This window comes from Microcaecilia unicolor, chromosome 10 (assembly GCF_901765095.1).
Source record: "Microcaecilia unicolor chromosome 10, aMicUni1.1, whole genome shotgun sequence".
Taxonomy (NCBI): domain Eukaryota; kingdom Metazoa; phylum Chordata; class Amphibia; order Gymnophiona; family Siphonopidae; genus Microcaecilia; species Microcaecilia unicolor.
In genome coordinates, this window is record NC_044040.1 from 71,958,480 (window position 1) to 71,981,674 (window position 23,195).

A 23,195-nucleotide genomic window follows, 5' to 3' on the forward strand; every position below is an offset into this window, starting at 1 on the left:
TCGTTGCCGAAGAACATGGTGAAGGCAGTTAGCTTGGCAGAGTTTAAAAAGGGGTTAGACGGTTTCCTAAAGGACAAGTCCATAAACCACTACTAAATGGACTTGGGAAAAATCCACAATTCCGGGAATAACATGTATAGAATGTTTGTACGTTTGGGAAGCTTGCCAGGTGCCCTTGGCCTGGATTGGCCGCTGTCGTGGACAGGATGCTGGGCTCGATGGACCCTTGGTCTTTTCCCAGTGTGGCATTACTTATGTACTTAAGTAAATGCTTGTAAAGAGCTGGTATGATTGTATTAAGTGACCCAAGTATAGAGGCCTGAAACATCTTCCTCCCAAAAAAACGTCCAAGGTTCTAACTTTTCTGCCTAGGGGTGCTGAAGCATAGTCCTTAAAATTCTTGGCCCTTTTGAGGGTGGATTCAACCACAAGGGAGTGATGAGGCAACTGAGGCTTATCAAACCCAGGGGGTGCTCTGAATCTGGTACATGGTATCTATCTTCCAGACCGAGCTATGAGGAACAATAGCAAAACACACACAAACACTCCTCACTGTGGTTAAAAAAAAAAAAGAACTGCAGCAACAGTGCTCTTGCGGAAAGCAGGAAGGTTCTCGCAAACGCGCGGTGGAACCTGTATCTTATCCAACCTAGCTCTTTTCAGCTTATCATAAGCTTGTCCTCGGAGAAGGTAAAATACAAAATGATGAGAAAATTATCTTTAAAATGTGAGCTATATAAAGAATGACATCCTTTAGGTGGTCATGCTTTATGGCTGTGCAAGGGAGTGTATAGGACAATACCGCTTACTTTTAATGACACTCCCTCACAGTGATAGAATCATTTTAAACCTGACATTCCTGCTCGGGGGGGGGGGGGGGGGGGGAGGAGTAACAAAGGAAGGGTGGAGTCAGGAATGCATGGCCCAGGGATTATAAAATCTCAGGGCACCGCTAGGTTGAGGAGGGCCAGAGGGAAGCAGCAAAGACCCACCACAAATGCCTCCACCACATACATAAGAACTGCAACCACATCAGTCAGGCAGACCAGGTTCAACTCGGGACCTTGCAGAACTGTGTCTCTGAACCAGACAGAGGCAGACCAGAGAATGTTAATTCCTAGAGACAGGATTGGTACCTCTGAGGACTCAGGCCAGAGTCAAGCGAACTGTGCTGCCTTGCTGACAGAGAGCAGTGCACACCATGGCCCAGCAGGAGCAGAGCATGAGAAGAAGCTATTACATCTAAGGACTAACTTTTTATGATTATTTTCTCCCCTATCTATGAACTGAACAGAGCCCCTACTCATCACCTTTAATAAATTTATTATTTTCTGTTCATCATGAACCCACTGTATGGCTCCATTTATCAGGGCTCTGGCTCGCCCTTGCTCACGTTACCACAGACTGATAGGATATAATCTTTGACATTGAAGACTAAAATAACTGAGCATATTGGATAGACCAGATTTTCTTTTTCCACCATCATCTATTATTTTATCATATTAAAGATTGTTAATGACATGTAAATTCAATCAGTCATACAATAGTTTTCTTATTTTTTTTTTTAAAGGTGTGGGAGTACAATTTCAAAAATATCCAAAATTAGAATAACTTTGCAGCCAAACAAAAGAATACAAAATTAGTCAATATGAGTTCTCCAAAACAAACAAGAATAAATAATAAATCAAAATGTTCTTTCACATTAGGAAACACTTGAACAATAATTATTCAAATTCTACTTCATATGCACAAATATATAGGACTATAAGGATAATACTCATGCATACAACTGAGAATAAACTTACTATGTTGTTTCTTGAACGTCTTGCAATATGCTGCATACAACGGTCCTTTACAAGCAATGTCTCTATCATTAAAGAAAAAATAAAACATTAATAAAATGTTATTTTAATATTTTATATTTCTATGATAAGAATTTTGCTTTTGTGAGAATTCAGAGGCTGGAAAAGGTTATAATAGCACTGGAAATCGCTGTACAACACAGTACATAGGCGAACACCAAAATTTGGCTTAAGCCTTTACCAATATTAGTTCCAGAAGTACTGTATGGAAACATATCTATGACTAAACTCACCACCAGAGATTTAGGTCTTTACTAGGTAAACATTATCTGAATATGAGGTGTAACAGATATACCCACTTAGCTTCTCCAGTTTAGATTAATCCAGAAGCCTGCCTGCTGCAGTTGCACAGGGACCACCCTCCGGCTCTATTAAAGCTTAGAGTAGAATACTACTCTTAGAGGAGACAGTATGTGAGAACTTCTATCCTGCTGTCCACCGAAAACACCTGCAATGGTTACTTTCCAGAGAATAGTGAAATGTGAATGCATGGACATAAGTCCTTGCCACAGCTTTTCAAATTTCCTCCATGGAGACTAACCTAAAGTGGGCTACCGACACAACCATAGCTCTGACGTTATGAGCCTTGACATTACGTTCCATGCCTAGGTGTAAGTGAAGGAAATGCAGCTAGCCAAATTGATAGAGTGATTTTGTTAATGGCGGCTATTGGTAAATGAACACAAGAAGTTAGATGGATATTCTAGGACTAAGTCTACTCCAAATAGAAGACTAAGATTTGTTTACAATCCATTTGTGCAATATGCTTTTCACCTTTGTTGGCATGAAGCCAAGGGAAAAATATTAGCAGGATGAAGGACAAATAACGATGGATATCCGACAATACCTTAGGAAGGAACTCTAGATGAGTGTTAAACTTAGTATAGGGTGGGTCAATCAATAGAGCCTGAAACTCACTGACTGTATCTTAACTGTACAAAAAACAAGACCTTCAATGTCAGATACATGAGATCAAAGATGTTGAGAAGCTCAAAAGCAGCTTTCATCAACTGGGTTAAAACAACTTTGAGATCCTATAACACTGTGGGAGACTGGATAGGAGGCTTCAATAGAAGCAAGCCATACATAAGAAATTAAAGACTTTACAGAAATGTGTTTACAATCTGCATGGTAGTGATTTGCGCCTACTCCACCAAAATAAACCTTTAACAGAGCTGTTTTCAAACCTGACTCAGATATATATAGAAGGTGCATAAGTAATTTTTGTACAGGGACAAAAGCACAACCTCTTCTATTTAAAACCAAAAAACCTTCTGATATCTCCCCTGGAAGCCAGAATTACTTGTGACATCCTGTCAAGTGGATTCAAGCTGTGAGGGCAAGGGACTCACAGGGGGATGATCAGAAGCAAACGCCGGTGGCTAGAGGCTGTTAGTGCCATACTAGCACTGCCGTTTGCTAACGCCCCATGATCAGAGCCCTCAAGCGTGTGAAACGGCTCGAGGGCTCTGAAGGCAACTAGCATGAAAATGCATGCTAAACAGGGCTAAACATATTCATCCCCAATGATCAGCGGTCAGCACATCAAAGATTGGGCAGGGCTGGGCGCCGCCATTTTGCGGCATCGCAGGAAGAGGAAGGAGGCAGGCTACCCTCCCTCCTCCAACACACAAGGTAGGGGGGGGACTGGACCACCAGGGACCCCCTTGCTGAGGGACTGGGGGGGGGGGGAGCTGGAGACCAAGCGGATCTCCAGCCCTCCCTAAACCTTGGGGGGGGGGAGATCGTCAGGGCTAGTTGGAGCCTGGTGGTCCCATGGACCTCCAGCCCCTATGTTTGACAAGACCTATCAAACAACTGTGGGAGGATTGTGCTGAGCGCATGCTCAGGCACAATTCTCCCGCACTTCTACCCCATGATCAGAGATAATTGCGTGCTTAAATCTGCATGGTTTCAAGACCTGAAGGCTGATTTGGCAGGGGTCCGACAGGATATACAAACTGCTCTGAGAGAAATTAGGGTCGAAATTCGCAATTTGGGAACGTGTGTTGGTGAGATGGAGGAGGGGATGGAGACTTTCAAGCAAGACGTGGGGATACTGAATAAAGTGGTGAATGCGGGCACACGGGAATTACAACAACTCAGGGAGCAGGTGGAGGACCTGGAGAATAGGTCGCGCCCCAACAACCTGCGATTTAAGGGAATTCCTGAATCTGACATATTTAGCAATTGCGAAGCAGTGATTCGAGAACTGTATGGGTTCATTCTGAATGCAGACGACGGAGGCCAATTGCCGGACCTTAGAATTCAGAGAGCGCACAGAGTGGCTGGCCTGCAGCGGGACAATCGCCAGAGGGACATTGTGGTGTGTTTTGCTGATTTCCCCATGAAGGAGAAGATATTGACCAAAGCAAGGCAGCAAAAAGAAATTATTTGGAAAAACTTTAAGATTGAAGTGTTCCAAGATCTGGCCTGGACTACAACTGCAAAAGTGTCTATCCTTCCGAGATAAGTTGGAGCAGAGGAGTGTGGGTTTGGAGCAGGGGGGAGGGCAGAGATTGCCTGTGGGGAAGGAGAGGAGACAAAGGGAGAAGAGGGGGAGGGGAAGGAAGAGACCTTATTGGTGGGTACATGGAATGTAAACGGTCTAAATAATCAGGGGAGGCGCAGTAGAGTATTTAAGGAGTTGGGTAGGCTGAAATGGGATGTGACGTTTTTGCAAGAAACACACTTAAGACCGAGAGATGCTCACCTGCTGCGTCGTAGGGCTTTTCGAGAAGTGGTGGTACATCAGGGAATAGGGCCAAAACGGATGGGGGGCGTGGCTATTTTGATAAGATAAACTTGTGGAATTGTGATTAAAGAGGTGTTTTGAGATACTAGTGGGCGTTGTGTGGGCCTCAAAGGGTGGTTGCAGGGGAAGGAGCTGACTTTAACATTTATGCTTCGAATGTGGGGCTGAGGGACTTCTTTCAAACATTAGGAAGAAATCTCGGGATTTGTAGGAGGGCTGGTTGTGGTAGGGGGGGATTTTGATGCGAGGCTAGATCATTCGACAGGAGGAGGGCAGCAGAGTGGCCCTGGGAGGAAAGCATTGTTACAATTTTTGAAGGGGTTGGAGGTGGTGGATTGTTGGAGGTTGTTACATGGGGTGCAGCAGAATTACACCTTTTACTCGCATGCAGCACAGACTTATTCCCGGATAGATGGGTTATGGGTGCATCATAATGGATGGCATATGGTGGGGGCTGCTGAGATAGAGACCATTTGTGTTTCTGATCATGCACCAATGTGGATTAAATTAATTGGGTTGGGACAATACAGGCGACAAGGAGTCTGGAGACTCAATGAGTCACTGCTTGGGGTTGAGAAAGTGCAGGAAGCTATTCAGCATACTATTCAAGAATACCGACGCCTTAATGACAATGGGGAAGTAACAGATGGGGTGTTATGGGATGCGCTGAAGGTAGTGCTGAGGGGTGCTTTGATTAAGTTGGGGTCGCGCAAAAAAAGGGAAAAAGGACAGCACTCGCTGACTTTGAAGAAGAGGTTATTGCATTTAGAACAGCAGCACAAAAGAAACCCTACACCGCAGGTATGGGCAGAACTTAAGCAAGTGAGAGGGGAAATAGCACAATTGCAGATGACAGACGTGGATTTTATGAGAACTGAGCTCAAGCAACAATGGGAAAATTAGGTTCTTACCTTGGTAATTTTCTTTCCTTTAGTCATAGCAGATGAAGCCATTACGTATGGGTTATGTCCATCAACCAGCAGGGGAGATAGAGAGCACTCAAACTTTCACAGTGCCCTCTTGACCAGCTAGCTCCACTGCCTCTTCAGTATTTGAAGCTTCCAAAGCAGTATGGCAAACCGCAATGGGAATCACAAGAGCTTTCCTCACAGCGAACGATGGCCCATCACAAGGGCATGAACTCATAAAGGAGGGAATGCACATCCTCCTGGAGGGAATAAACTCATCCTCCTATTTATAGAACTGGAGGGGAACACACGCGCCTCCTGGAGGGAATCACACATCCTCCCAACACACTGGAGGGAATGAACTCATCCTCCTATTTATAGAACTGGAGGGGAACACACGCACCTCCTGGAGAGAATCAACACATCCTCCAAAAAAACCATACTGGAGGGAATGAACACATCCTCCTAAATTTAAACTGAACATGAATCCTGAAGATTGTTTTCCAACTTTCTCCCAAGGAAGGAACTTCAGGAAATTAGAACAGAACCTGAAAAACAGATTCACAGCATACAGACAATCATACAGGGAGGGCTCATGGCTTCATCTGCTATGACTAAAGGAAAGAAAATTACCAAGGTAAGAACCTAATTTTCCCTTCCTTGTCATCAAGCAGATGAAGCCATTACGTATGGGATGTAACAAAGCAATCCCTAGATAGGGTGGGAACAAGCCACACCACGCGCTAGCACTTGTGCACCAAAACGCGCATCCCTCCTGGAAGCCACATCCAGCCTGTAATGTCGGGCAAAGGAGAGCTTAGAAGCCCATGTTGCTGCACTGCATATCTCTTGAAGAGAGTGTGCTCCAGTTTCAGCCCAGGAGGAAGAAATCGCTCTAGTAGAATGTGCCTTAAAGGCTACAGGCGGAACCCTGCCGGCCAGCAGATAAGCTGAAAAGATAGTTTCTTTGAGCCAGCGGGCAATAGTGGCTTTAGACGCTGGAGACCCTCTGCGAGAACCGGATAGCAAAACAAACAGATGATCAGAAGTCCTGAAAGAGTTAGTAACTCGCAGATACTGCAGCAGAGTCCTGCGCACATCCAAAAGGTGCAGCTGCCCAAAAGATTCTGGAAACTCTTCCTCTGAAAAAGAGGGCAAGAAAATAGGCTGGTTTAGGTGAAAGGCTGAAACCACCTTAGGCATAAAGGAAGGCACGGTCCGAACCATGACTCCGGACTCTGAAAATTGCAGAAATGGGTCTCTACAGGACAGCACCTGGAGCTCTGACACCCGTCTCGCCGAGGTAATGGCCACCAGAAAAACGGCCTTCAGTGTCAAATCTTTCTCCGATGCTCGCCGAAGCGGCTCAAAAGGAGATGCCTGCAGGGTTTTCAAAACTAGCCCCAGGTTCCAAGCTGGACAGGGTGCTCGCACTGGAGGTCGGAGCCGAAGCACCCCTCTAAGAAACCGTGCCACATCTGGGTGAGCAGCCAAAGACACGCCTTCCACCTTACCACGAAGGGAGGCCAACGCTGCCACCTGCACCCGCAGGGAATTATAGGCCAAGCCTTTTTGTACACCTTCCTGCAAAAAGTCCAGAATCGGCGAGACAGGAGCCCGCATTGCAGCAATGGCTCTGGAAGCACACCAAGACTCAAACAGGCACCAAATCCTGGCATAAGCCACGGAAGTGGACCGCTTGCGGGCTTGCAGGAGAGTGGAAATAACTTTATTGGAATAACCTTTATCCCTCAATTGCGCCCTCTCAATAGCCATGCCGTAAGACCAAAACGGCCGGCGTCCTCCATGGCTACCGGTCACTAAGTCAACCGGTTCGGTACCAGAGGTAACGGCAGAGGAGCCTCCAGGAGCATCTGTCGGAGGTCTGCATACCAAGGTCTCCTTGGCCAATCAGGGGCGATGAGGACCACTTCTCCTGGGTGCAGCCGAATCCGCAAGAGCAGGCGCCCTAACAAGGACCATGGGGGAAACACGACCCGGAGGCCAGGGTTGAGCCAAGGCATCCAACCCCGCCGAGCGAGGATCTCTCCGTCTGCTGAAGAAGCACGGGACTTTGGTATTGGCACTTGTCGCCATTAGATCCATCACGGGCTTGCCCCATTTGGCACAGATCTGCAGGAATACTTCGTCAGCCAGATTCCATTCTGCTGGATCGATCTGATGCCTGCTCAGATAATCGGCCTGCACATTGCTCTGACCTGCAATATGAGCTGCAGACAGACACTGAAGATGCAGCTCGGCCCAGTGGCAAATCAGTTTGGCCTGCGCGGCTAGTGCTCTGCACCTTGTTCCGCCTTGTCGATTTATATAGGCCACTGCTGTCGTGTTGTCCGACATCACTCGGACAGCCAATCCTTCCAGGGTCACTTGAAAGGCCAGAAGCGCCTGAAACACTGCTTTCAACTCTAGGCGGTTGATGGACCACTCCGACTCCTCGGGTGTCCATAGACCCTGGGCATGCTTCCCCTTGCAATGTGCGCCCCAGCCCTTCAGGCTGGCATCTGTTACCACTAGGCACCAAACGGGAAGCGTCAGCGGCATTCCTCGCCACAGCATGCTGTCCGAGAGCCACCACTCCATGCTGAGTCGGGCCGCAGGGAGCCAAGTAAGTCTGCATTGGTAATCCTGAGAAATAGGAGACCATCTCCGGAGTAGGGAATACTGTAGAGGGCTCAGGTGCGCTCTCGCCCAGGGTACCACTTCCATCGTGGCTGTCATCGATCCCAGCAGCTGGACAATGTCCCAAGCTCGCGGGCGGGGCATCCTCAGGAGCAGACGGACCTGATTCTGAAGCTTGCACCGCCTTAGCTCGGGTAGGAACACATAGCCCGAGATTGTGTCGAACCTGGCCCCCAAAAACTCTAGAGATTGTGAAGGGGTCAGGTGACTTTTGGCCATATTGACGACCCAGCCTAGAGATTGCAGTACTGATACCACTCTGGCTGTAGCTTGTAAGCTCTCTGTTGCAGAGTCTGCTCTGATGAGCCAGTCGTCTAGGTACGGGTGAACCCTGATACCTTCTCGCCTGAGAAAAGCAGCTACCACCACCATTACCTTCAAAAAGGTTCGGGGAGCTGTGGCGAGGCCAAAAGGCAAGGCCCGGAACTGGAAATGTTTTCCCAACACCGCAAACCTCAGAAACTTCTGGTGCGGGGGCCAAATCGGTATGTGCAAGTAAGCTTCTTTCAGGTCGAGACGTGAGAAACTCTCCTGGCTGTACCGCCGCAATGACGGAGCGCAGGGATTCCATGTGGAAATGCCGCACTCTCAGGGACTTGTTCACTTCTTTTAAGTCCAGAATAGGGCGAAAGGACCCCCCTTTTCGCGGCACCACAAAGTAGATGGAGTATCGGCCGCAGCCTTGCTCGGCGGGAGGCACCGGGGTCACTGCCCCTAACTGAATCAGACCTTGTAAAGTCTCCTCCACCGCCGCCCGTTTGACGGCAGAACCGCATCGGGACTCCACAAACACGTCTCTTACTGGGGCGTTGAATTCTATTCTGTATCCATCTCTGATCAGGTCCAGAACCCACTGATCTGAGGAACTCTTGGCCCACTCCTCGACAAAGAGGGAAAGCCGTCCTCCGATGACAGGCATCGAGGAGAGGGCCGGCGCACCATCATTGAGAGGGTCGCCCCTGAACTCCTGGTCTTGAGCCACCAGCTGCGGAACGCTTGTCCGAGCGAAAGGAGTTCCTCTGCTGACCACGGGCACGTGAAGTGAACCCAGCAGAACGCCCCGGGCGGTACCTTCTAGCTTCACGGAAGCGAGGTCTGTACGAGGAGTGGACCGCCTGGCCGTTAGAGGAGGGCCTCTGCCTATCTTCGGGCAAGCGCTGGGGTTTTGGATCACCCAGGCCTTTCACAATTTTCTCCAACTCCTCACCAAATAGGAGAAGTCCTTGAAAAGGCAACTTCACCAACCTTTGCTTAGAGGCCATGTCCACTGCCCAGTGTCGTAGCCACAGACGACGGCGAGCCGCCACTGCTACTGCCATTTGTTTAGCCAAAGCTCTGACAAGGTCATAAAGGGCATCAGCCAGAAAGGACAAGGCCACCTCCATCCACGGAGCCACATCCAAGAAGGGCTCCGCTCCATCTCCGGGCTGAGCCACTGCCTGTTGCAGCCAAGCTAGGCAGGCTCTAACAGCATAACAGTTGCATGCAGACGCCCGAACAGTGAGACCTGCAATTTCAAAGGACCGTTTCAATGCTGTTTCCAGCCTACGGTCTTGAACATCCTTCAGGACACCTCCTTCAACAGGGAGGGTAGTTCTCTTTGTCACCACAGTGACTAGGGCATCCACTGTAGGCATTTGAAAACGAGCCATATGTCCCTCACACAGAGGGTATAACTGCCCCATAACCCTGGAAACTCTCAAAGGTCCCTCGGGGTCAGCCCACTGAGCCGAAACAAGCTCTAGGATGGAGTCATGCAAAGGGAAGGCCCGAGCAGCTTTCTTGGTACTAGCCATCCTGGGATTACCCGAGGAGGCCATGCCACTGTCAGGATCTTCAATCGAGAGGGCCTGCAGGGTATCTGAAATAAGCGCTGGCAGCTCATCACGGTGGAAAATCCTCACCGCGGAGGGATCATCCAGATCCTGTGGTAAATCCGCACCTGACTCTGGTTCCTCAGACCAAGAACGTCTGTCAGAGTTCTCCGAATCCTCACACCCCGACCACGGGGGGGGGGGGGGGGGGGAAAGGTGCACCACAATCTGAAGGGGAATTAACCCTTCTGCGCTTATCTTTAGGCCAAGCATCCGGGAAAAAAGCCTCACTGGGCAGTCCCAGGCCAGAATCCATCGGGGGGGCAATCAGAGGAGCCTCAGGCGACCCTTGAGGAAGGGCTCTTTTCATCATGTATGCTTTATGCAGCAAAAGCACAAAATCTGGGGAGAAAATCTCACCCTGGGCACCCAAATCCTGTCCGGTGCTAGCCACTCCTGAAATAACCTCATCTCGAGGTGCCCCACCCGGCTCAGGTCTCTCCGTGTCCACGGAGGCCGCGCCATGCGGTGTAAGCAAAATGGCGCCCGCTGCCAGCTCAGAGCGGGAAGAAACATCGCTCGCCATGCTCGGGCCGGCTCCTACGCCAGTACAGCACGATTTACAGAGCCCTGCTGCTGATTTGCGCTTGCCACAAGTGAAACAGCGCTTTACATTGTCCGCAGCCATCGCCGAAAAACGGCAGTAAAATCCAAAATGGCGGTTTCGCGCCAAAATCGCCCCGATCGCGGGCCCACCCCGGAGGAGTTGGAAAACACTCTTACCTCAAAGGATCTAGTGTACAACTACGATCCTGCTGAAAATCAGGTCAAAAACCTCTGTTCCAGCGTCTCTGCGTTTAAAAACGCGACGCAACTTTTTTTTTTTTTTTAAGCTGTGAGGAAAGCAGAGGTATTGAAGACTCCGGAGGCTCAGATGAGTGGGAAAGGCAGGGAAAGGGCGAACCTATATGCCTGCATCCACTGTTGGTGGGTAAGGACAGGGAAAGCAAGGCAATATGTCCACATCCACAGAGGTATGGGTAAGGCAGGGAAAGGGCTAACCTATGTGCCTTTAAAGTGAAGCTGCTATAGCCTCCAACACCCCAGTTAACAACTGGCAAGCCAGGAACCACCTCCCGGCAGATTTTTCTGGAGCTCGAACAAGCTGCAGCCACCCTGCTAGGGGAGATAGAGAATACTGAAGAGGTAGTGGAGCTAGCTGGCCAAGAGGGCACTGTGAAAGTTTGAGTGCTCTCTATCTCCCCTGCTGGTTGATGGACATAACCCATACGTAATGGCTTCATCTGCTTGATGACAAGGAAATTACCTCTCTTAAAAAGGTCACAGAAGCATTGATTGTTGATAAAATAAAGGTGGCTTCAAAGCTGGAACAAACAGAGAACTATAATAGACGTTTAAATTTGAGGATATTAAATTTTCCTATGGCTATTGGAATCTCACCATTGGATTTCTTTAAAAAATACCTGTCTGAAGTTTTGGCATATCCTCAATCAGCCATACCACCGATTAATAAAATATATTACCTTCCTGAAATTAAACAATCCAAGTCGAATCCAACAGAAAATGCTCAAATTCCAGAACTGAACCTTCAGGATATCTCGGCATTACTGGAGGAATCCACATCGAAAGTTTCTGCTCGAAGGACACTTTTGATATCTTTAGTTTTTGAGCAAGATTTAAATGCGTTGTTGAAACTTTAAAAATTCTCAAAAACTATTTTACTACTTCTACTACTTAACATTTCTAAAGCGCTACTAGGGTTATGCAGCGTTGTACAATTTAACATGTAAGGACAGTCCCTGCTCAAGGAGCTTACAATCTAAAAGACAGGTGTACAATCTAGAGACAAGTGTACAATCTAAAAGACAAGTGTACAATCTAAAAGACAGGTGTACAATCTAGAGACAAGTGTACAATCTAAAAGACAGAGTCAATCTGATAGGGCAAACTATATTTCTCGAAAGGTTAGGTGCCGAAAGCAGCATTGAAGAGGTGAGTTTTAAGCAGAGATTTGAAGATGGGTAGGGAGGGGGCTTGGCGTAGGGGTTGAGGAAGATTGTTCCAGGCATAGGGTGAGGCAAGGCAGAATGAGCGGAGCCTGGAGTTGGCAGTGGTGGAGAAGGGTACTGAAAGGAGGGATTTGTCCTGTGAGCGGAGGTTACGGGCGGGAACACAGGGGGAGATGAGGGTAGAGAGGTAGTGAGGAGCCGCAGACCGGATGCATTTGTAGGTAAGGAGGAGAAGTTTGAATTGTATGCGGTATCTGATTGGAAGCCAGTGAAGTGACTTGAGGAGAGGGGTGATATGAGTATATCGGCTCTGGCGGAATATAAAACGTGCGGCAGCGTTCTGAACGGATTGAAGGGGGGATAGATGGCTAAGGGGGAGGCCAGTGAGGAGTAAGTTGCAGTAGTCAAGGCGAGAGGTAATGAGAGCGTGGACGAGCGTTCGTGTGGTGTGCTCAGAGAGGAAAGGGCGAATTTTGCAGATGTTGAAGAGGAAGAAGCGACAGGTCTTGGCAGTCTGTTGGATATGCGCAGAGGAGAGGGAGGAGTCGAAGATGACTCCGAGGTTGCGGGCAGATGGGACGGGGAGGATGAGGGTGTTATCAACTGAGATAGAGAGTGGAGGAAGAGGAGAAGTGGGTTTAGGTGGAAAGACGAGGAGCTCAGTTTTGGACATGTTCAGCTTCAGGTGGCGGTTGGACATCCAGGCAGCAATGTCGGATAAGCAGGCCAATACCTTGGCCTGGGTCTCCGCGGTGATGTCTGGTGTGGAGAGATATAGCTGGGTGTCATCAGCATAAAGATGATACTGAAAACCATGAGATGAGATCAGTGAGCCTAGGGAAGAGGTGTACATTGAGAAGAGAAGGGGTCCAAGGACAGATCCCTGGGGAACTCCAACAGATAGTGGGATGGGAGTGGAGGAAGATCCATGAGAATGTACCCTGAAGGTGCGGTGGGAGAGGTAAGAGGAGAACCAGGAGAGGACAGAGCCTTGGAACCCAAAAGAGGACAGTGTGGCAAGAAGTAAATCATGATTGACAGTGTCAAACGCAGCGGATAGATCGAGGAGGATGAGAATGGAATAGTGGCCTCTGGATTTGGCGAGGAGCAGGTCGTTGCAGACTTTAGAGAGTGCTGTTTCTGTCGAGTGTAGAGGGCGAAAACCGGATTGAAGTGGATCGAGGATGGCATGAGAGGAGAGAAAATCAAGGCAGCAACTGTGAACGGCGCGCTCAAGTATTTTGGAGAGGAAGGGTAGGAGAGAGATGGGGCGGTAGTTGGAGGGGCAGGTAGGGTCAAGTGATGGGTTTTTTTTAGGAGAGGTGTGACTACGGTGTGCTTGAAGGTGTCAGGGACAGTTGCAGTGGAGAGAGAAAAGTTAAGGATGCGACAGATGGAGGGGATGACAGTATGGGAGATGGTGTTAAGTAGGTTGGTGGGGATGGGATCGGAGGAACAGGTGGTGCATTTCGAGGAGGAAAGAAGGCGGGAGGTTTCATCCTCAGTGATCTCAGGAAAGGAGGAGAAAGAGGCCATGGTTGGTTGGTTGTTGGTGGATAGGGCTACAGGCTGAAGAGGAGGTGGTGGCTTGGTAGTAAACTCAAGGTTGATCTTTTGCACCTTGTCACGGAAGTAGTCAGCCAGTGATTGAGGAGAGAATGAAGGGGGAGTGGGAGCGGGAGGCACTTTGAGGAGGGAGTTAAGGGTGGTGAAGAGACGACGAGGGTTGGAGCTGAGAGAATTGGTCAATTGGGTGTAATAGTCCTGTTTTGCAAAAAATAGGGAGGAATGGAAGGAGGATAGCATGAATTTGTAGTGAAGGAAGTCTGAATGGGTACGAGATTTCCTCCAGAGGCGGTCAGCGGATCGGGTGCAGGAGCAAAGGTAACGGATGCAAGGGATCAGCCAGGGCTGGGGATTAGTACGCTTTGTGGGACGGGAGGTGGATGGAGCGAGGGTGTCCAAAGCAGAGGAGAGAGCGGCATTGTAAGCGGAGACCGCTTTGTCTACAGTCTCGGAGGACATGATGGAGGGGAGGAGATTAGAGATACTAAACGTGCTTGAATACCTTCTACTCCTTTCTGTGTCTGGTTGAAAAATGAACCTTAGTGCAGTTGGTGCTTACCATCATGGGGGTAAGGTAAACTCATCTCTGTATAGCCTCTAGTTGTTCGCTTTATGAGGGGTTTGCTTTTGACAAAGCCCCCACGCAATCCTCTGATAGTGTCGTACAACCTCAGCATCTTCCTCATCAAGTTGATGAAAACTCCTTTTGAGCTACTTGACACCTGAAGTTCTTGACCTGGAAGGTTTTCTTTTTAGTGGCGGTCACTTCAGCATGCAGGGTTAGGGAGCTTCAGACCCTAGTAACTGATTCACCTTACATGAGACTTCATCATAACAAAATAATTCTTCACACACATCCCAAGTTTTTTCCTAAGGGGGTGTCAGAATTCCATCAGTCAGTTATCCTGCCAGCATTCTTCCCAAAACCTCATTCTCATCCTGGCAAAAGCAGCTGTACACCTTTGACTGCAAAGGAGCCTTGGCCTTCTATCTGGAGTGGACTAAAGCTCTTAGACAGCCCTCCCAGCTTTTTGTTTCTTTTGACCCAAGCAAGATGGGGGCAGCCATTTGTAAACACCCTTTACCCAGTTGTCTAGCGGGTTGCATCTCCTTCACGTATGCCCAGCTGGGCTGATTCTAGAGGGTCATATCACAGCTCACAATGTCAGAGCCATGGCTGTATCTGGTCCACTTGAGATCAGCTTCCATTGAGGAGATTTGCAAAACTACAATGTGGTCTTCAGTCCACACATCTCACTACTGCCTAGAGCAGGATTCCTGACATGACAGCTGTGTTGGCCAGACAGTTCTGTAGAATTTATTTGGGGTCTAGAATCCAACTCCCCCTCCCTGCCCAAGCCCATTTTATTCTGTTCCAGGCTGCACCTACACATGCACAAAAAAGAGGTTGTTTTAATTTCTTGTTGGCCCTGCCCGTTGCAAGTTCCTATTGTCGTTTGTTGTTTTTGGTGATCTAGGGAGGGCCTAACCGAAACCTGGAGGTATGGGAATGGGAATGTGGTAACATATATTCCTGCTTGTCCTTGGAGAAAGCGAAGTTACTCACCTGTAGCAGATATTGTTTGAGGACACCAGGACACATGTTACCATATATCCTCTCACCTCTCCTAGATGTTGTATTCTGTAAGCTTCTGTATTCAACTGCCTTACCATGTGGCTGAGACGTGCAGGACGTTTATGTGCGCATGCGTCAGGGCTGCATAAAGCTTCTAGAAACTTTGAATGCTGGGCAGTATCCATGCTCGGGCTCCTTTGGATGATGACACCCATTCATGGTAATGTGTCCTGCTGTCCTCCAAGAACGTCTGTTACAGCTGAGTAAGTTCACGTTCTCTAGAAGTGTCTGCCATAATCCCTTCTGTTCTATGCCTTTGTGTATCTGCTGTGGTGTTTCCTTTCTATGCTTTGGGAGGGGCATACGAGAAACAGGATCACAAGCCCTCACATTCAGGTGGCATCATTCAGAAGGATTCCATGCTGGAAAAGCCAGCCTTAGATTTGCAGATATCTAGAACAGTGATTCCCCAAACTGTCCTGGGGGAACCCAGTCAGGTTTTCAGGATATGCACAGTGAATATGCATGAGGTAGAATTGCATAACAAGGAGGCATTGTATGCCAATTGATCTTATGCATATTCATTTTGGATATCCTGAAAATCTGATTGGCTGGAGTTCCCCCATGTGTGTCTCTTCCCACTGCATTGTCTTGCAAGGCCACTTCAAATTTTTTTTTTTAAAAATCTAATTTATCTTCTTGGGCAGACTGGATGGACCGTGCAGGTCTTTTTCTGCCGTCATCTACTATGTTTAGAGGATAAAGTGTGTGTGTGTGGGGGGGAGGGGGGTCAATAGCCTGGAGATTCCTGGAGGTGGTGGTTAAAGTTGGGCGGGGCGGGGGGGGGGGGGGTGAAGAAGTGTAAATGTGATCAGGTGATGATTGGAGAGGGGGAGAGCAGAAGCGTGGAAATTGGAGAGTGAGCCGGAGGAGGAGAGGACAAGGTCAAGACAATGGCCGTCACGGTGAGTAGGGGTGGTGGAGCACAGCTGGAGGTTGAAGGAGGATGTTAGGGTGAGGAACTTAGAAGCGTTAGGGTTGGATGGGTCATCAGCGTGTATGTTAAAGTCTCCGAGAATGAGGGACGGAGATGAGGGTTCAAGAAAGACGGAAAGCCAAGCATCAAAGTCGGTGAGGAAGGAAGAGAAGGATTTATCAGGGGGGCGGTAGATGACTGCGACTGAGTGGCAGTGGGTAGAATAGCCGGATGGAGTGGGCTTCAAAGGATGAGAAGCAGTGAGACTGCGGTAGGGGGAGGGGTTGGAAACTACAGGAGGGCGAGAGTAGTAACCCAACGCCTCCACCGCGGCCAACTGGGCGGGGAGTGTGGGAGAAGAGATAACCTCCATGGCAGAGGGCCGCGACTGAGGCTGAGTCTTCCGGGGAGATCCAGGTTTCGGTTAGGGCGAGCAGTTGAAGGGAGCGAGAGATGAAGAGATCGTGGGTGAAGGGCAGTTTGTTGCAGACTGAGTGGGCATTCCACAAGGCGCATGAGAAGGGGAGGGAAGAGGGGGAGAGGAGAATCCAAGATGGCGACCGAGCAGGAAGCAGGAGTGGAACGCTCTGCTTAAATTTTCCTATTTACTCTCTCCTGGACTAAACGAGCATGCCAAAGAGAAAGGGCAAGTTGAAGGGACCTCCCCTCCCTAGACTGGAAGCCCCTTCTCGGGGGCAAACTTCCATCTCTGCTTATTTGATATCAACACCGTCGGGCGTATCCTCAACCGAGGCAGGGAAGAGCCCCGGTTTGGAGAGCGGAACTTTGCTCAGCCCTATCGGACCAATAACTCCCCCGCCGCCACAACCGGGTGAGGCCAGAGTACCGAGTGAAGATAAAAACTCGAAGGGGCGGCAGACCTCACCTGAGAGGATGGCAAAAGATCTTTTTTCGTCGGGGGATTTCCAGGCTTCGCCGGAGATGGCTTTAGAGGAGGCGTCGACGGGGGCAACCCAGAAAGTAATTCTTGGGTTGGAAGCCGCGCTGTGCGCTAATGTGATCCAGCCCCTGGTGAAGCCCCAGGTAATATCCCTGGAATCTATTTGGTTGGCGTTAGAAGCCCTTCACAGGGTTTGTACTTCGTTTATTTCTGTGACTCTAAATAATTCTAGACAAGTACAAGATCTTAAAGTGAAAGTTGAAGCGATTTCAGTTAAACAAATTGCAATGGAATCGGATCTAGTGAAGATTCAAGAACAGCAATCTCAATTAGCAGGAGATTGTATGATTATTCATAGGAAATTTGAAAACTTGGAAAATTCTTCAAGAAACTTAAATTTACGTTTGCTAAATTTTCCTCAAACACAATTTATGACTGCTAGAGAACTGTTCAATAAACTTTTGAAGGAGACTTAAGTATCCAGAAGATATATTACCTTAAATCTGGGAAAAATTCTCAATTGGATTCTACTCAGTTACAACCACCCCCTGAATCTTTGGATATATCCGAATTCTTGGAACAATCTCAAAAAGAAATTAAGACTCGTGCAACTTTGTTAATTTCCTTTGTCTTTATATAAGACAAAGAAGCACTACTGAGACAGTATTTTAAGAACTTACAACCTCAGTTTATGGGAGATAAGATTTTGATTTTCCCAGATATTTCAAAATGGACTCAGCAAAGAAGAAAGAAATTTCTGGAACTGAGGCAAAAATCCTTGGAAATAGAAGCTACTTTTCAGTTGAGATTCCCATGCAAATGTTTAATAATGTTCAAGAATACCAAATATATATTTTATGAACCTGAACAATTGTCTAGATTTCTGGCTGCGCAAGGGGAAAAAACACCGGCCAAATATTGGAACTATGGTTCAAATGTAATATGATACCACCTGCTCTAAATTTAAATGGTTAATTATTTCCACTTTAACCAACTTCCCTTGGTGAAAATTGGATTCTCTTCATTTTGTGGACTGTTGTAATCAATGTTTGTTTATATTTTCGAATTAGAATTCAGAATAATTTCCTTTAAAGATGTTACTTAAACATTGATGTATCCTTCAAAGAGTGTTATTTTTGATAAAATGTGAAATTAATAAAGAAATAAATTTTTTAAAAAAAACTATTTTGTGGACAAAAGATATGGATCTTTCCGGACGTGACAAGAACTACACAGGACCGCAGAAAAATTTTCCTTGCTTTTAGAGAAGAGGTTAAATCTATGGGAGCTAATTTTCTGTTGGCACATCCTTGCAAAGGTTGTATAAAATATTTGGGGAATAAATACGTTTTCTACGAGCCAGATCAGCTTAAAATGTTTATAGAAAGTAAAAAGCTGTCTAGATAGTATGTGTAAAGGAATTAAGATATGGGAGAGTAATTCTGGGTTTTAAGGGCCAGGCCATATGCCTTTTTGAAATACCTGATTTGATCTTCTCATCTAATTTCTCCACCCCCTTACAAAATAGTGGTGGTCTAAGGAAGCAATATTTTATTTATGTTTCTTATTAAAATTTTCTTTTTTGAATACATAGATTATATACCAATAATTTAGATAATTTTCTAATTATATAAATCCAAAATCTGATCTATGTAATTCATGCTGTGTTACAATTTATAAGTATGTCTTGTAAATGTGAAGAAATTAATAAATAATAATTTAAAAAAAAAAAAAAAAAAGGAAAAATCTACTTTTTTTAAAACTAGAACGGTGAAGTTGAAAAAGTTGAAAAAAGGGGGAGCGGTAAACGCTAAAAAAGGGTCTCCTGAGCCGAAAAAAGAGCGAGAGAAAAATCGTATCACTCTAGACGCGGATCAAAGAAAACTGAGGAGGGCACGCTTGTGTCGCAGGCGGGAAGCTGTTTGCGCATGTGCAGAGTTTTCGGCCCGCGCAATGGAGCATTCTGGAAACCTCTGTTTTTGCTGTGCAAATTGATTCCCGGTCTCCTGGGCCATCACGGACGACGACCCCAGTTGAGAGTATAATTCAGCCTGCTTGTCCTCGGAGAACGGCCCAGCACTGCAAAATGGAAAAACCTTTGATGTGGTGGCCATATGGGTATATGCGAATACGTCAATTGAAATCAAGGGCAGTAAGAAATTCTCATGTTCGATCCGAGGCTATGACCGTGGAGTACAGATGTACAAAACTCAGGTTTAAGACATGCTGATTTTGGTAAAATGGGGGAGTACCTGAAGAAGCAGATGACAGCATGGGTAGGCATAGGAGAAATGGAAGCCCAGTGGTTCAAGCAGAAAGCAGCTATAAATATGGCAACAGAGCATTATACAAGGAAAGTAAACAACAAGAGAAACCGGAAGCTTATATGGTTCGCCATATAAGCAGCTGAAAAAAGTACAGAAATACTAGAAGAATGCAAAAAGAGGATCACGGAAAAGATTACCAGATTAAACTCAGAGATGCAAAGAGGAAAATATGGCTAGCAAAAGCATAAGCAGAAGAAAAATGGCAAAATATGTAAAAAGGTGATAAGACCTTTTCAGATATACTGGGGGAAGGAAAAAAGCTAGGAATGTAATTGGAAGACGGAAAAATGCTGACAATGGAAATGTGGAGATTGACAAGGATAAAGCGAACAGGCTAAACAAATACTTCTCTTCGGTGTTCACAGAAGAAAATCTTGGAGAACGAACGCGGTCGGCTGTCAAGGGTATATCTGGGAATGGAGTGGATATTGCACCATTCAAGGAAGAAAGCATTTATAAACAACCTGAAAATCTGAATGTGGACAAAGCTATGGGGCTGGATGGGATAAATCCTAGGATACTAAGGGAGCTCAGAGGAATCCTGGCAGGACCTCTTAAGGATGCATTTAATAGATCTTTAAAGACCGGAGAGGTTCCTTGGGATTGGAGATGAGCGGATGTGGTCCCTCGTCACAAAAGCGTGGACAGGGAAGAAGTGGGAAACTACAGGACTGTATGCCTCACATAGGTGGTAGGAAAAATAGGAAAAATAATAAAATTGCTGTTGAAGGAAAAGATAGTTAACATTTTACCAAAGGAAACACCTGCCAAACGAATCTGACTGATTTCTGTGACTGGGTGACAAAAGAAATGAATGACATGCACTAGTTGTAATCTACTTGGATTTCAGGAAAGCCTTTGATATGGTTCCTCGCAGAAGACTCTTGAATAAGCTGAGAGGGCTGAACTCAGGACCCCAAAGTGGTGAACTAGATTGGAAACTGGTTGACCGAAAGGCAGCAGAGTGGTGGTAAATGGAATCAGCTCAGAGGAAAGGTATGTGCGTAGTGGGGTACCTCAGGGGTGGTGCTGGGGCCGATTTTGTTTAATATATTTGTGAGAGACATTGCTGAAGAGTTAGAAGGGAAAGTTTGCAATCCCACAAAGATAGCCAATAGAGCAGATATCCCATGAAGTGCAGTGTGATGCAGTTGGGGTGCAGAAATCCAAAGGAAATGTACCAGATAGGAGAGAGATTGATATGCACAGCTCAGGACAGGGACCTTGGGGTGATGGTACCTGAGGATCTTAGGGCAATGAAACAATGTGAAAAGGTGGTGGCCATGGCCAGAAGGATGCTAGGCTGCAAAGAAAGGGGTATAACCAGCAGAAGAAAGGATGTATTGATGCCCCTGTACAAGTCTTTGGTGAGGCCCTACTTGGAGTACTGTGTTCAGTAATAAGACCTGAAGCAGTTCAAAGAAAAGTGATGGAAATGATATAGGGTTTGCGTAGCAAGACGAATGAGAACGATGACTTGAACATGTATACCCTGGAGGAAAGGAGAAACTGGGGTGATATGATACAGACGTTTAAATATTTGAAAGGTAGTAATCTACAAACAAACCTTTTCAAGACAGGAAAGGTGGTAAAACTAGAGGACATGAATTGAGGTTGCAGGGGGAACAGTTTAGGAATTGTGTCAGGAAGTATTTTTTCACTGAGAGGGTGGTAAGTACCTGAAATGCCCTCCCACGGGAGGTGGTGGAGATGAAATCGGCAAAGGAATTCAAAAATGCTTTGGATAAACACAAAGGACTACAGTATAGAAGACATAGAACCAAACAAGCTTACCGGTGATTAGATGGCAATTCCAGTGTTGGGCAGACTTCTACAGTACGTGCCCTGTTTCTGGCTGGACAGATTGAGCTTCAGTAGCTAGAGAACAAGGTCAGTGCTAGGCAGATTTTTATGGTCTATACCCTGAAAATGAAAAGGACAAATCATAATCAAGTAGTTCACATCATACTCTATGCGATGAGTTATCTTGTTGGGCAGACTGACTGGACCTTAAAGGTCTTTATCTGCTGTTAACTACTATGTTAGAGTCTCCATGCCAAAGCAGGTCACTTGAAGGCAATAGTTTAGACCTTTGAGATCTAAGGCCAGATGAAAGACGCTTTCTTTCTTTGGAACAATAAAGTAGATAGATTATCTGCCTTGTTCCTGTTCAGCCTGGGAAACTGAAACAATGGCCCGGAGCACCAGCAAGGAATCTGCAGTGCTCTGAACTTCGACTGCCTTGATTCCCTTTCCACAAGGAGACCGCAAGAAGAGAAGAGTGGCCAGGCAGGAGAACTCCAACTTGTAACCTTCTGTAAGAATATTCAGGACCCACTGGCATGACATGATTTTGGCCCACTCCCCCAGAAACTCTTAAAGACATCCTCTCACTTGAGAAAGAGAAAACTGGACCAGCCTCACATCATTGCAAAGCTCTGGAGGCACTGAGTACTCTAGTTGACTGAGAGGAAGAGTTCCTGTCCACACGAAAGGAAGATTGGTGTGCCTGAAAGCGAGACTTCAGACCATATTGCTGATGACCAGGCCAGTACCATCTTCTATCTTGAAATCAAGAGACCAGAGGCTTTCAGCTTATCCTCCAGCAACCGCTGTTGCTTATTTTCTCCCAGTTCTTTCACCAAGTTACTGTGATCTTCTTCAAACAGCCCCTTGCCTCAAAAGGGCAGTTTAACTAGACATGACTGTTGCTGCATCCCCTGCCCAATGCCACATCCAGAATTGACGGCGTGAAGCGATAGCCAACAAATACCGCTGGCTGTAATCTGTAACATGTCATAAATAGCATCTTCCAAATAGGCTAACCACAATTTCAGCTGGGCATTATGGCAAACGTCTTGTGTTGCTGACTGATGACGCCACTTTAGGCATGCTCTTGCCAAGAAAGAACTTCACGCAGAGGCCACTTCCAGTGAGACAGATTCTGCTGTAATCAGGTCCTGCGTGTCTGGAAACATTGGGAGGGCTTGAGAAGGACCTGTGAGACCTGTCATGATCGACAAAGATGGAACTCATGATGCCGAAGTAAAAGGCTCCTTAATGAAAAGCATTGCAAGTACCTTAGAAACGTTGAGTACAGAACTCCTCTATGAAACAACTTCAGTACTTTCAGATCATCCTCCTCCTCAAGAGAGCTCTCCCTCCTCTAATGTCTACTTCAACAATGGCTCATCTGAGTAGACCAAGGCCACATCAGATATCCAAATGGCAGATGAAATGTAATGTGTACAAATGCAAAGTGATGCACATTAGGAAAAATAATCCAAATCATAGTTACCTGATGCTAGGGTCAATCTTAGGAATCAGCATCCAAGAAAAAGATCTAGGTGTCATTGCAGATAATACGTTGAAATCGTTTGCCTAGTGTGCAACAGTGGCCAAAAAAAGCAAACAGGATGCTAGAAATTATTAGGAAAGGGATGGTGAATAAGACCAAGATTATTATAATGCCTCTGTATCGCTCCATGATGTGACCTTACCTTGAGCATTGTGTTCAATTCTGGTTGCTGTATCTCAAAAAAGATACAGCAGAATTAGAAAAGGTTCAAAGAAGAGCAATCAAAATGATGGAACACCTCTCATATCAGGAAAGGCTAAAGAGGTTAGGGCTCTACAGCTTGGAAGAGAGACAGCTAAAGGAAAAAGTGATTGAGGTCTACAAAATTCTGAGTGGTGTAGAACAAGTAGAAGTGAATCAATTTTTTTACTCTTTCAAAAAGTACAAAGAGTAAAAGACACTCAATGAATTTACATGAAAAT

The 23,195-nt window shown here is 46.6% G+C and overlaps 1 protein-coding gene across 1 annotated transcript in view; it reads right to left on the reverse strand.

The window, feature by feature from the left end:
• The window catches only part of SCAF11 (SR-related CTD associated factor 11), a 580,274-nt gene that overhangs the window by 363,068 nt on the left and 194,011 nt on the right, over positions 1-23,195 (reverse strand). Inside the window, exon 6 of the mRNA XM_030217091.1 lies at positions 1,806-1,867. The gene's annotated coding sequence lies outside the window, so the exon portion shown is untranslated. The remainder of the gene's footprint in view (positions 1-1,805; positions 1,868-23,195) is intronic.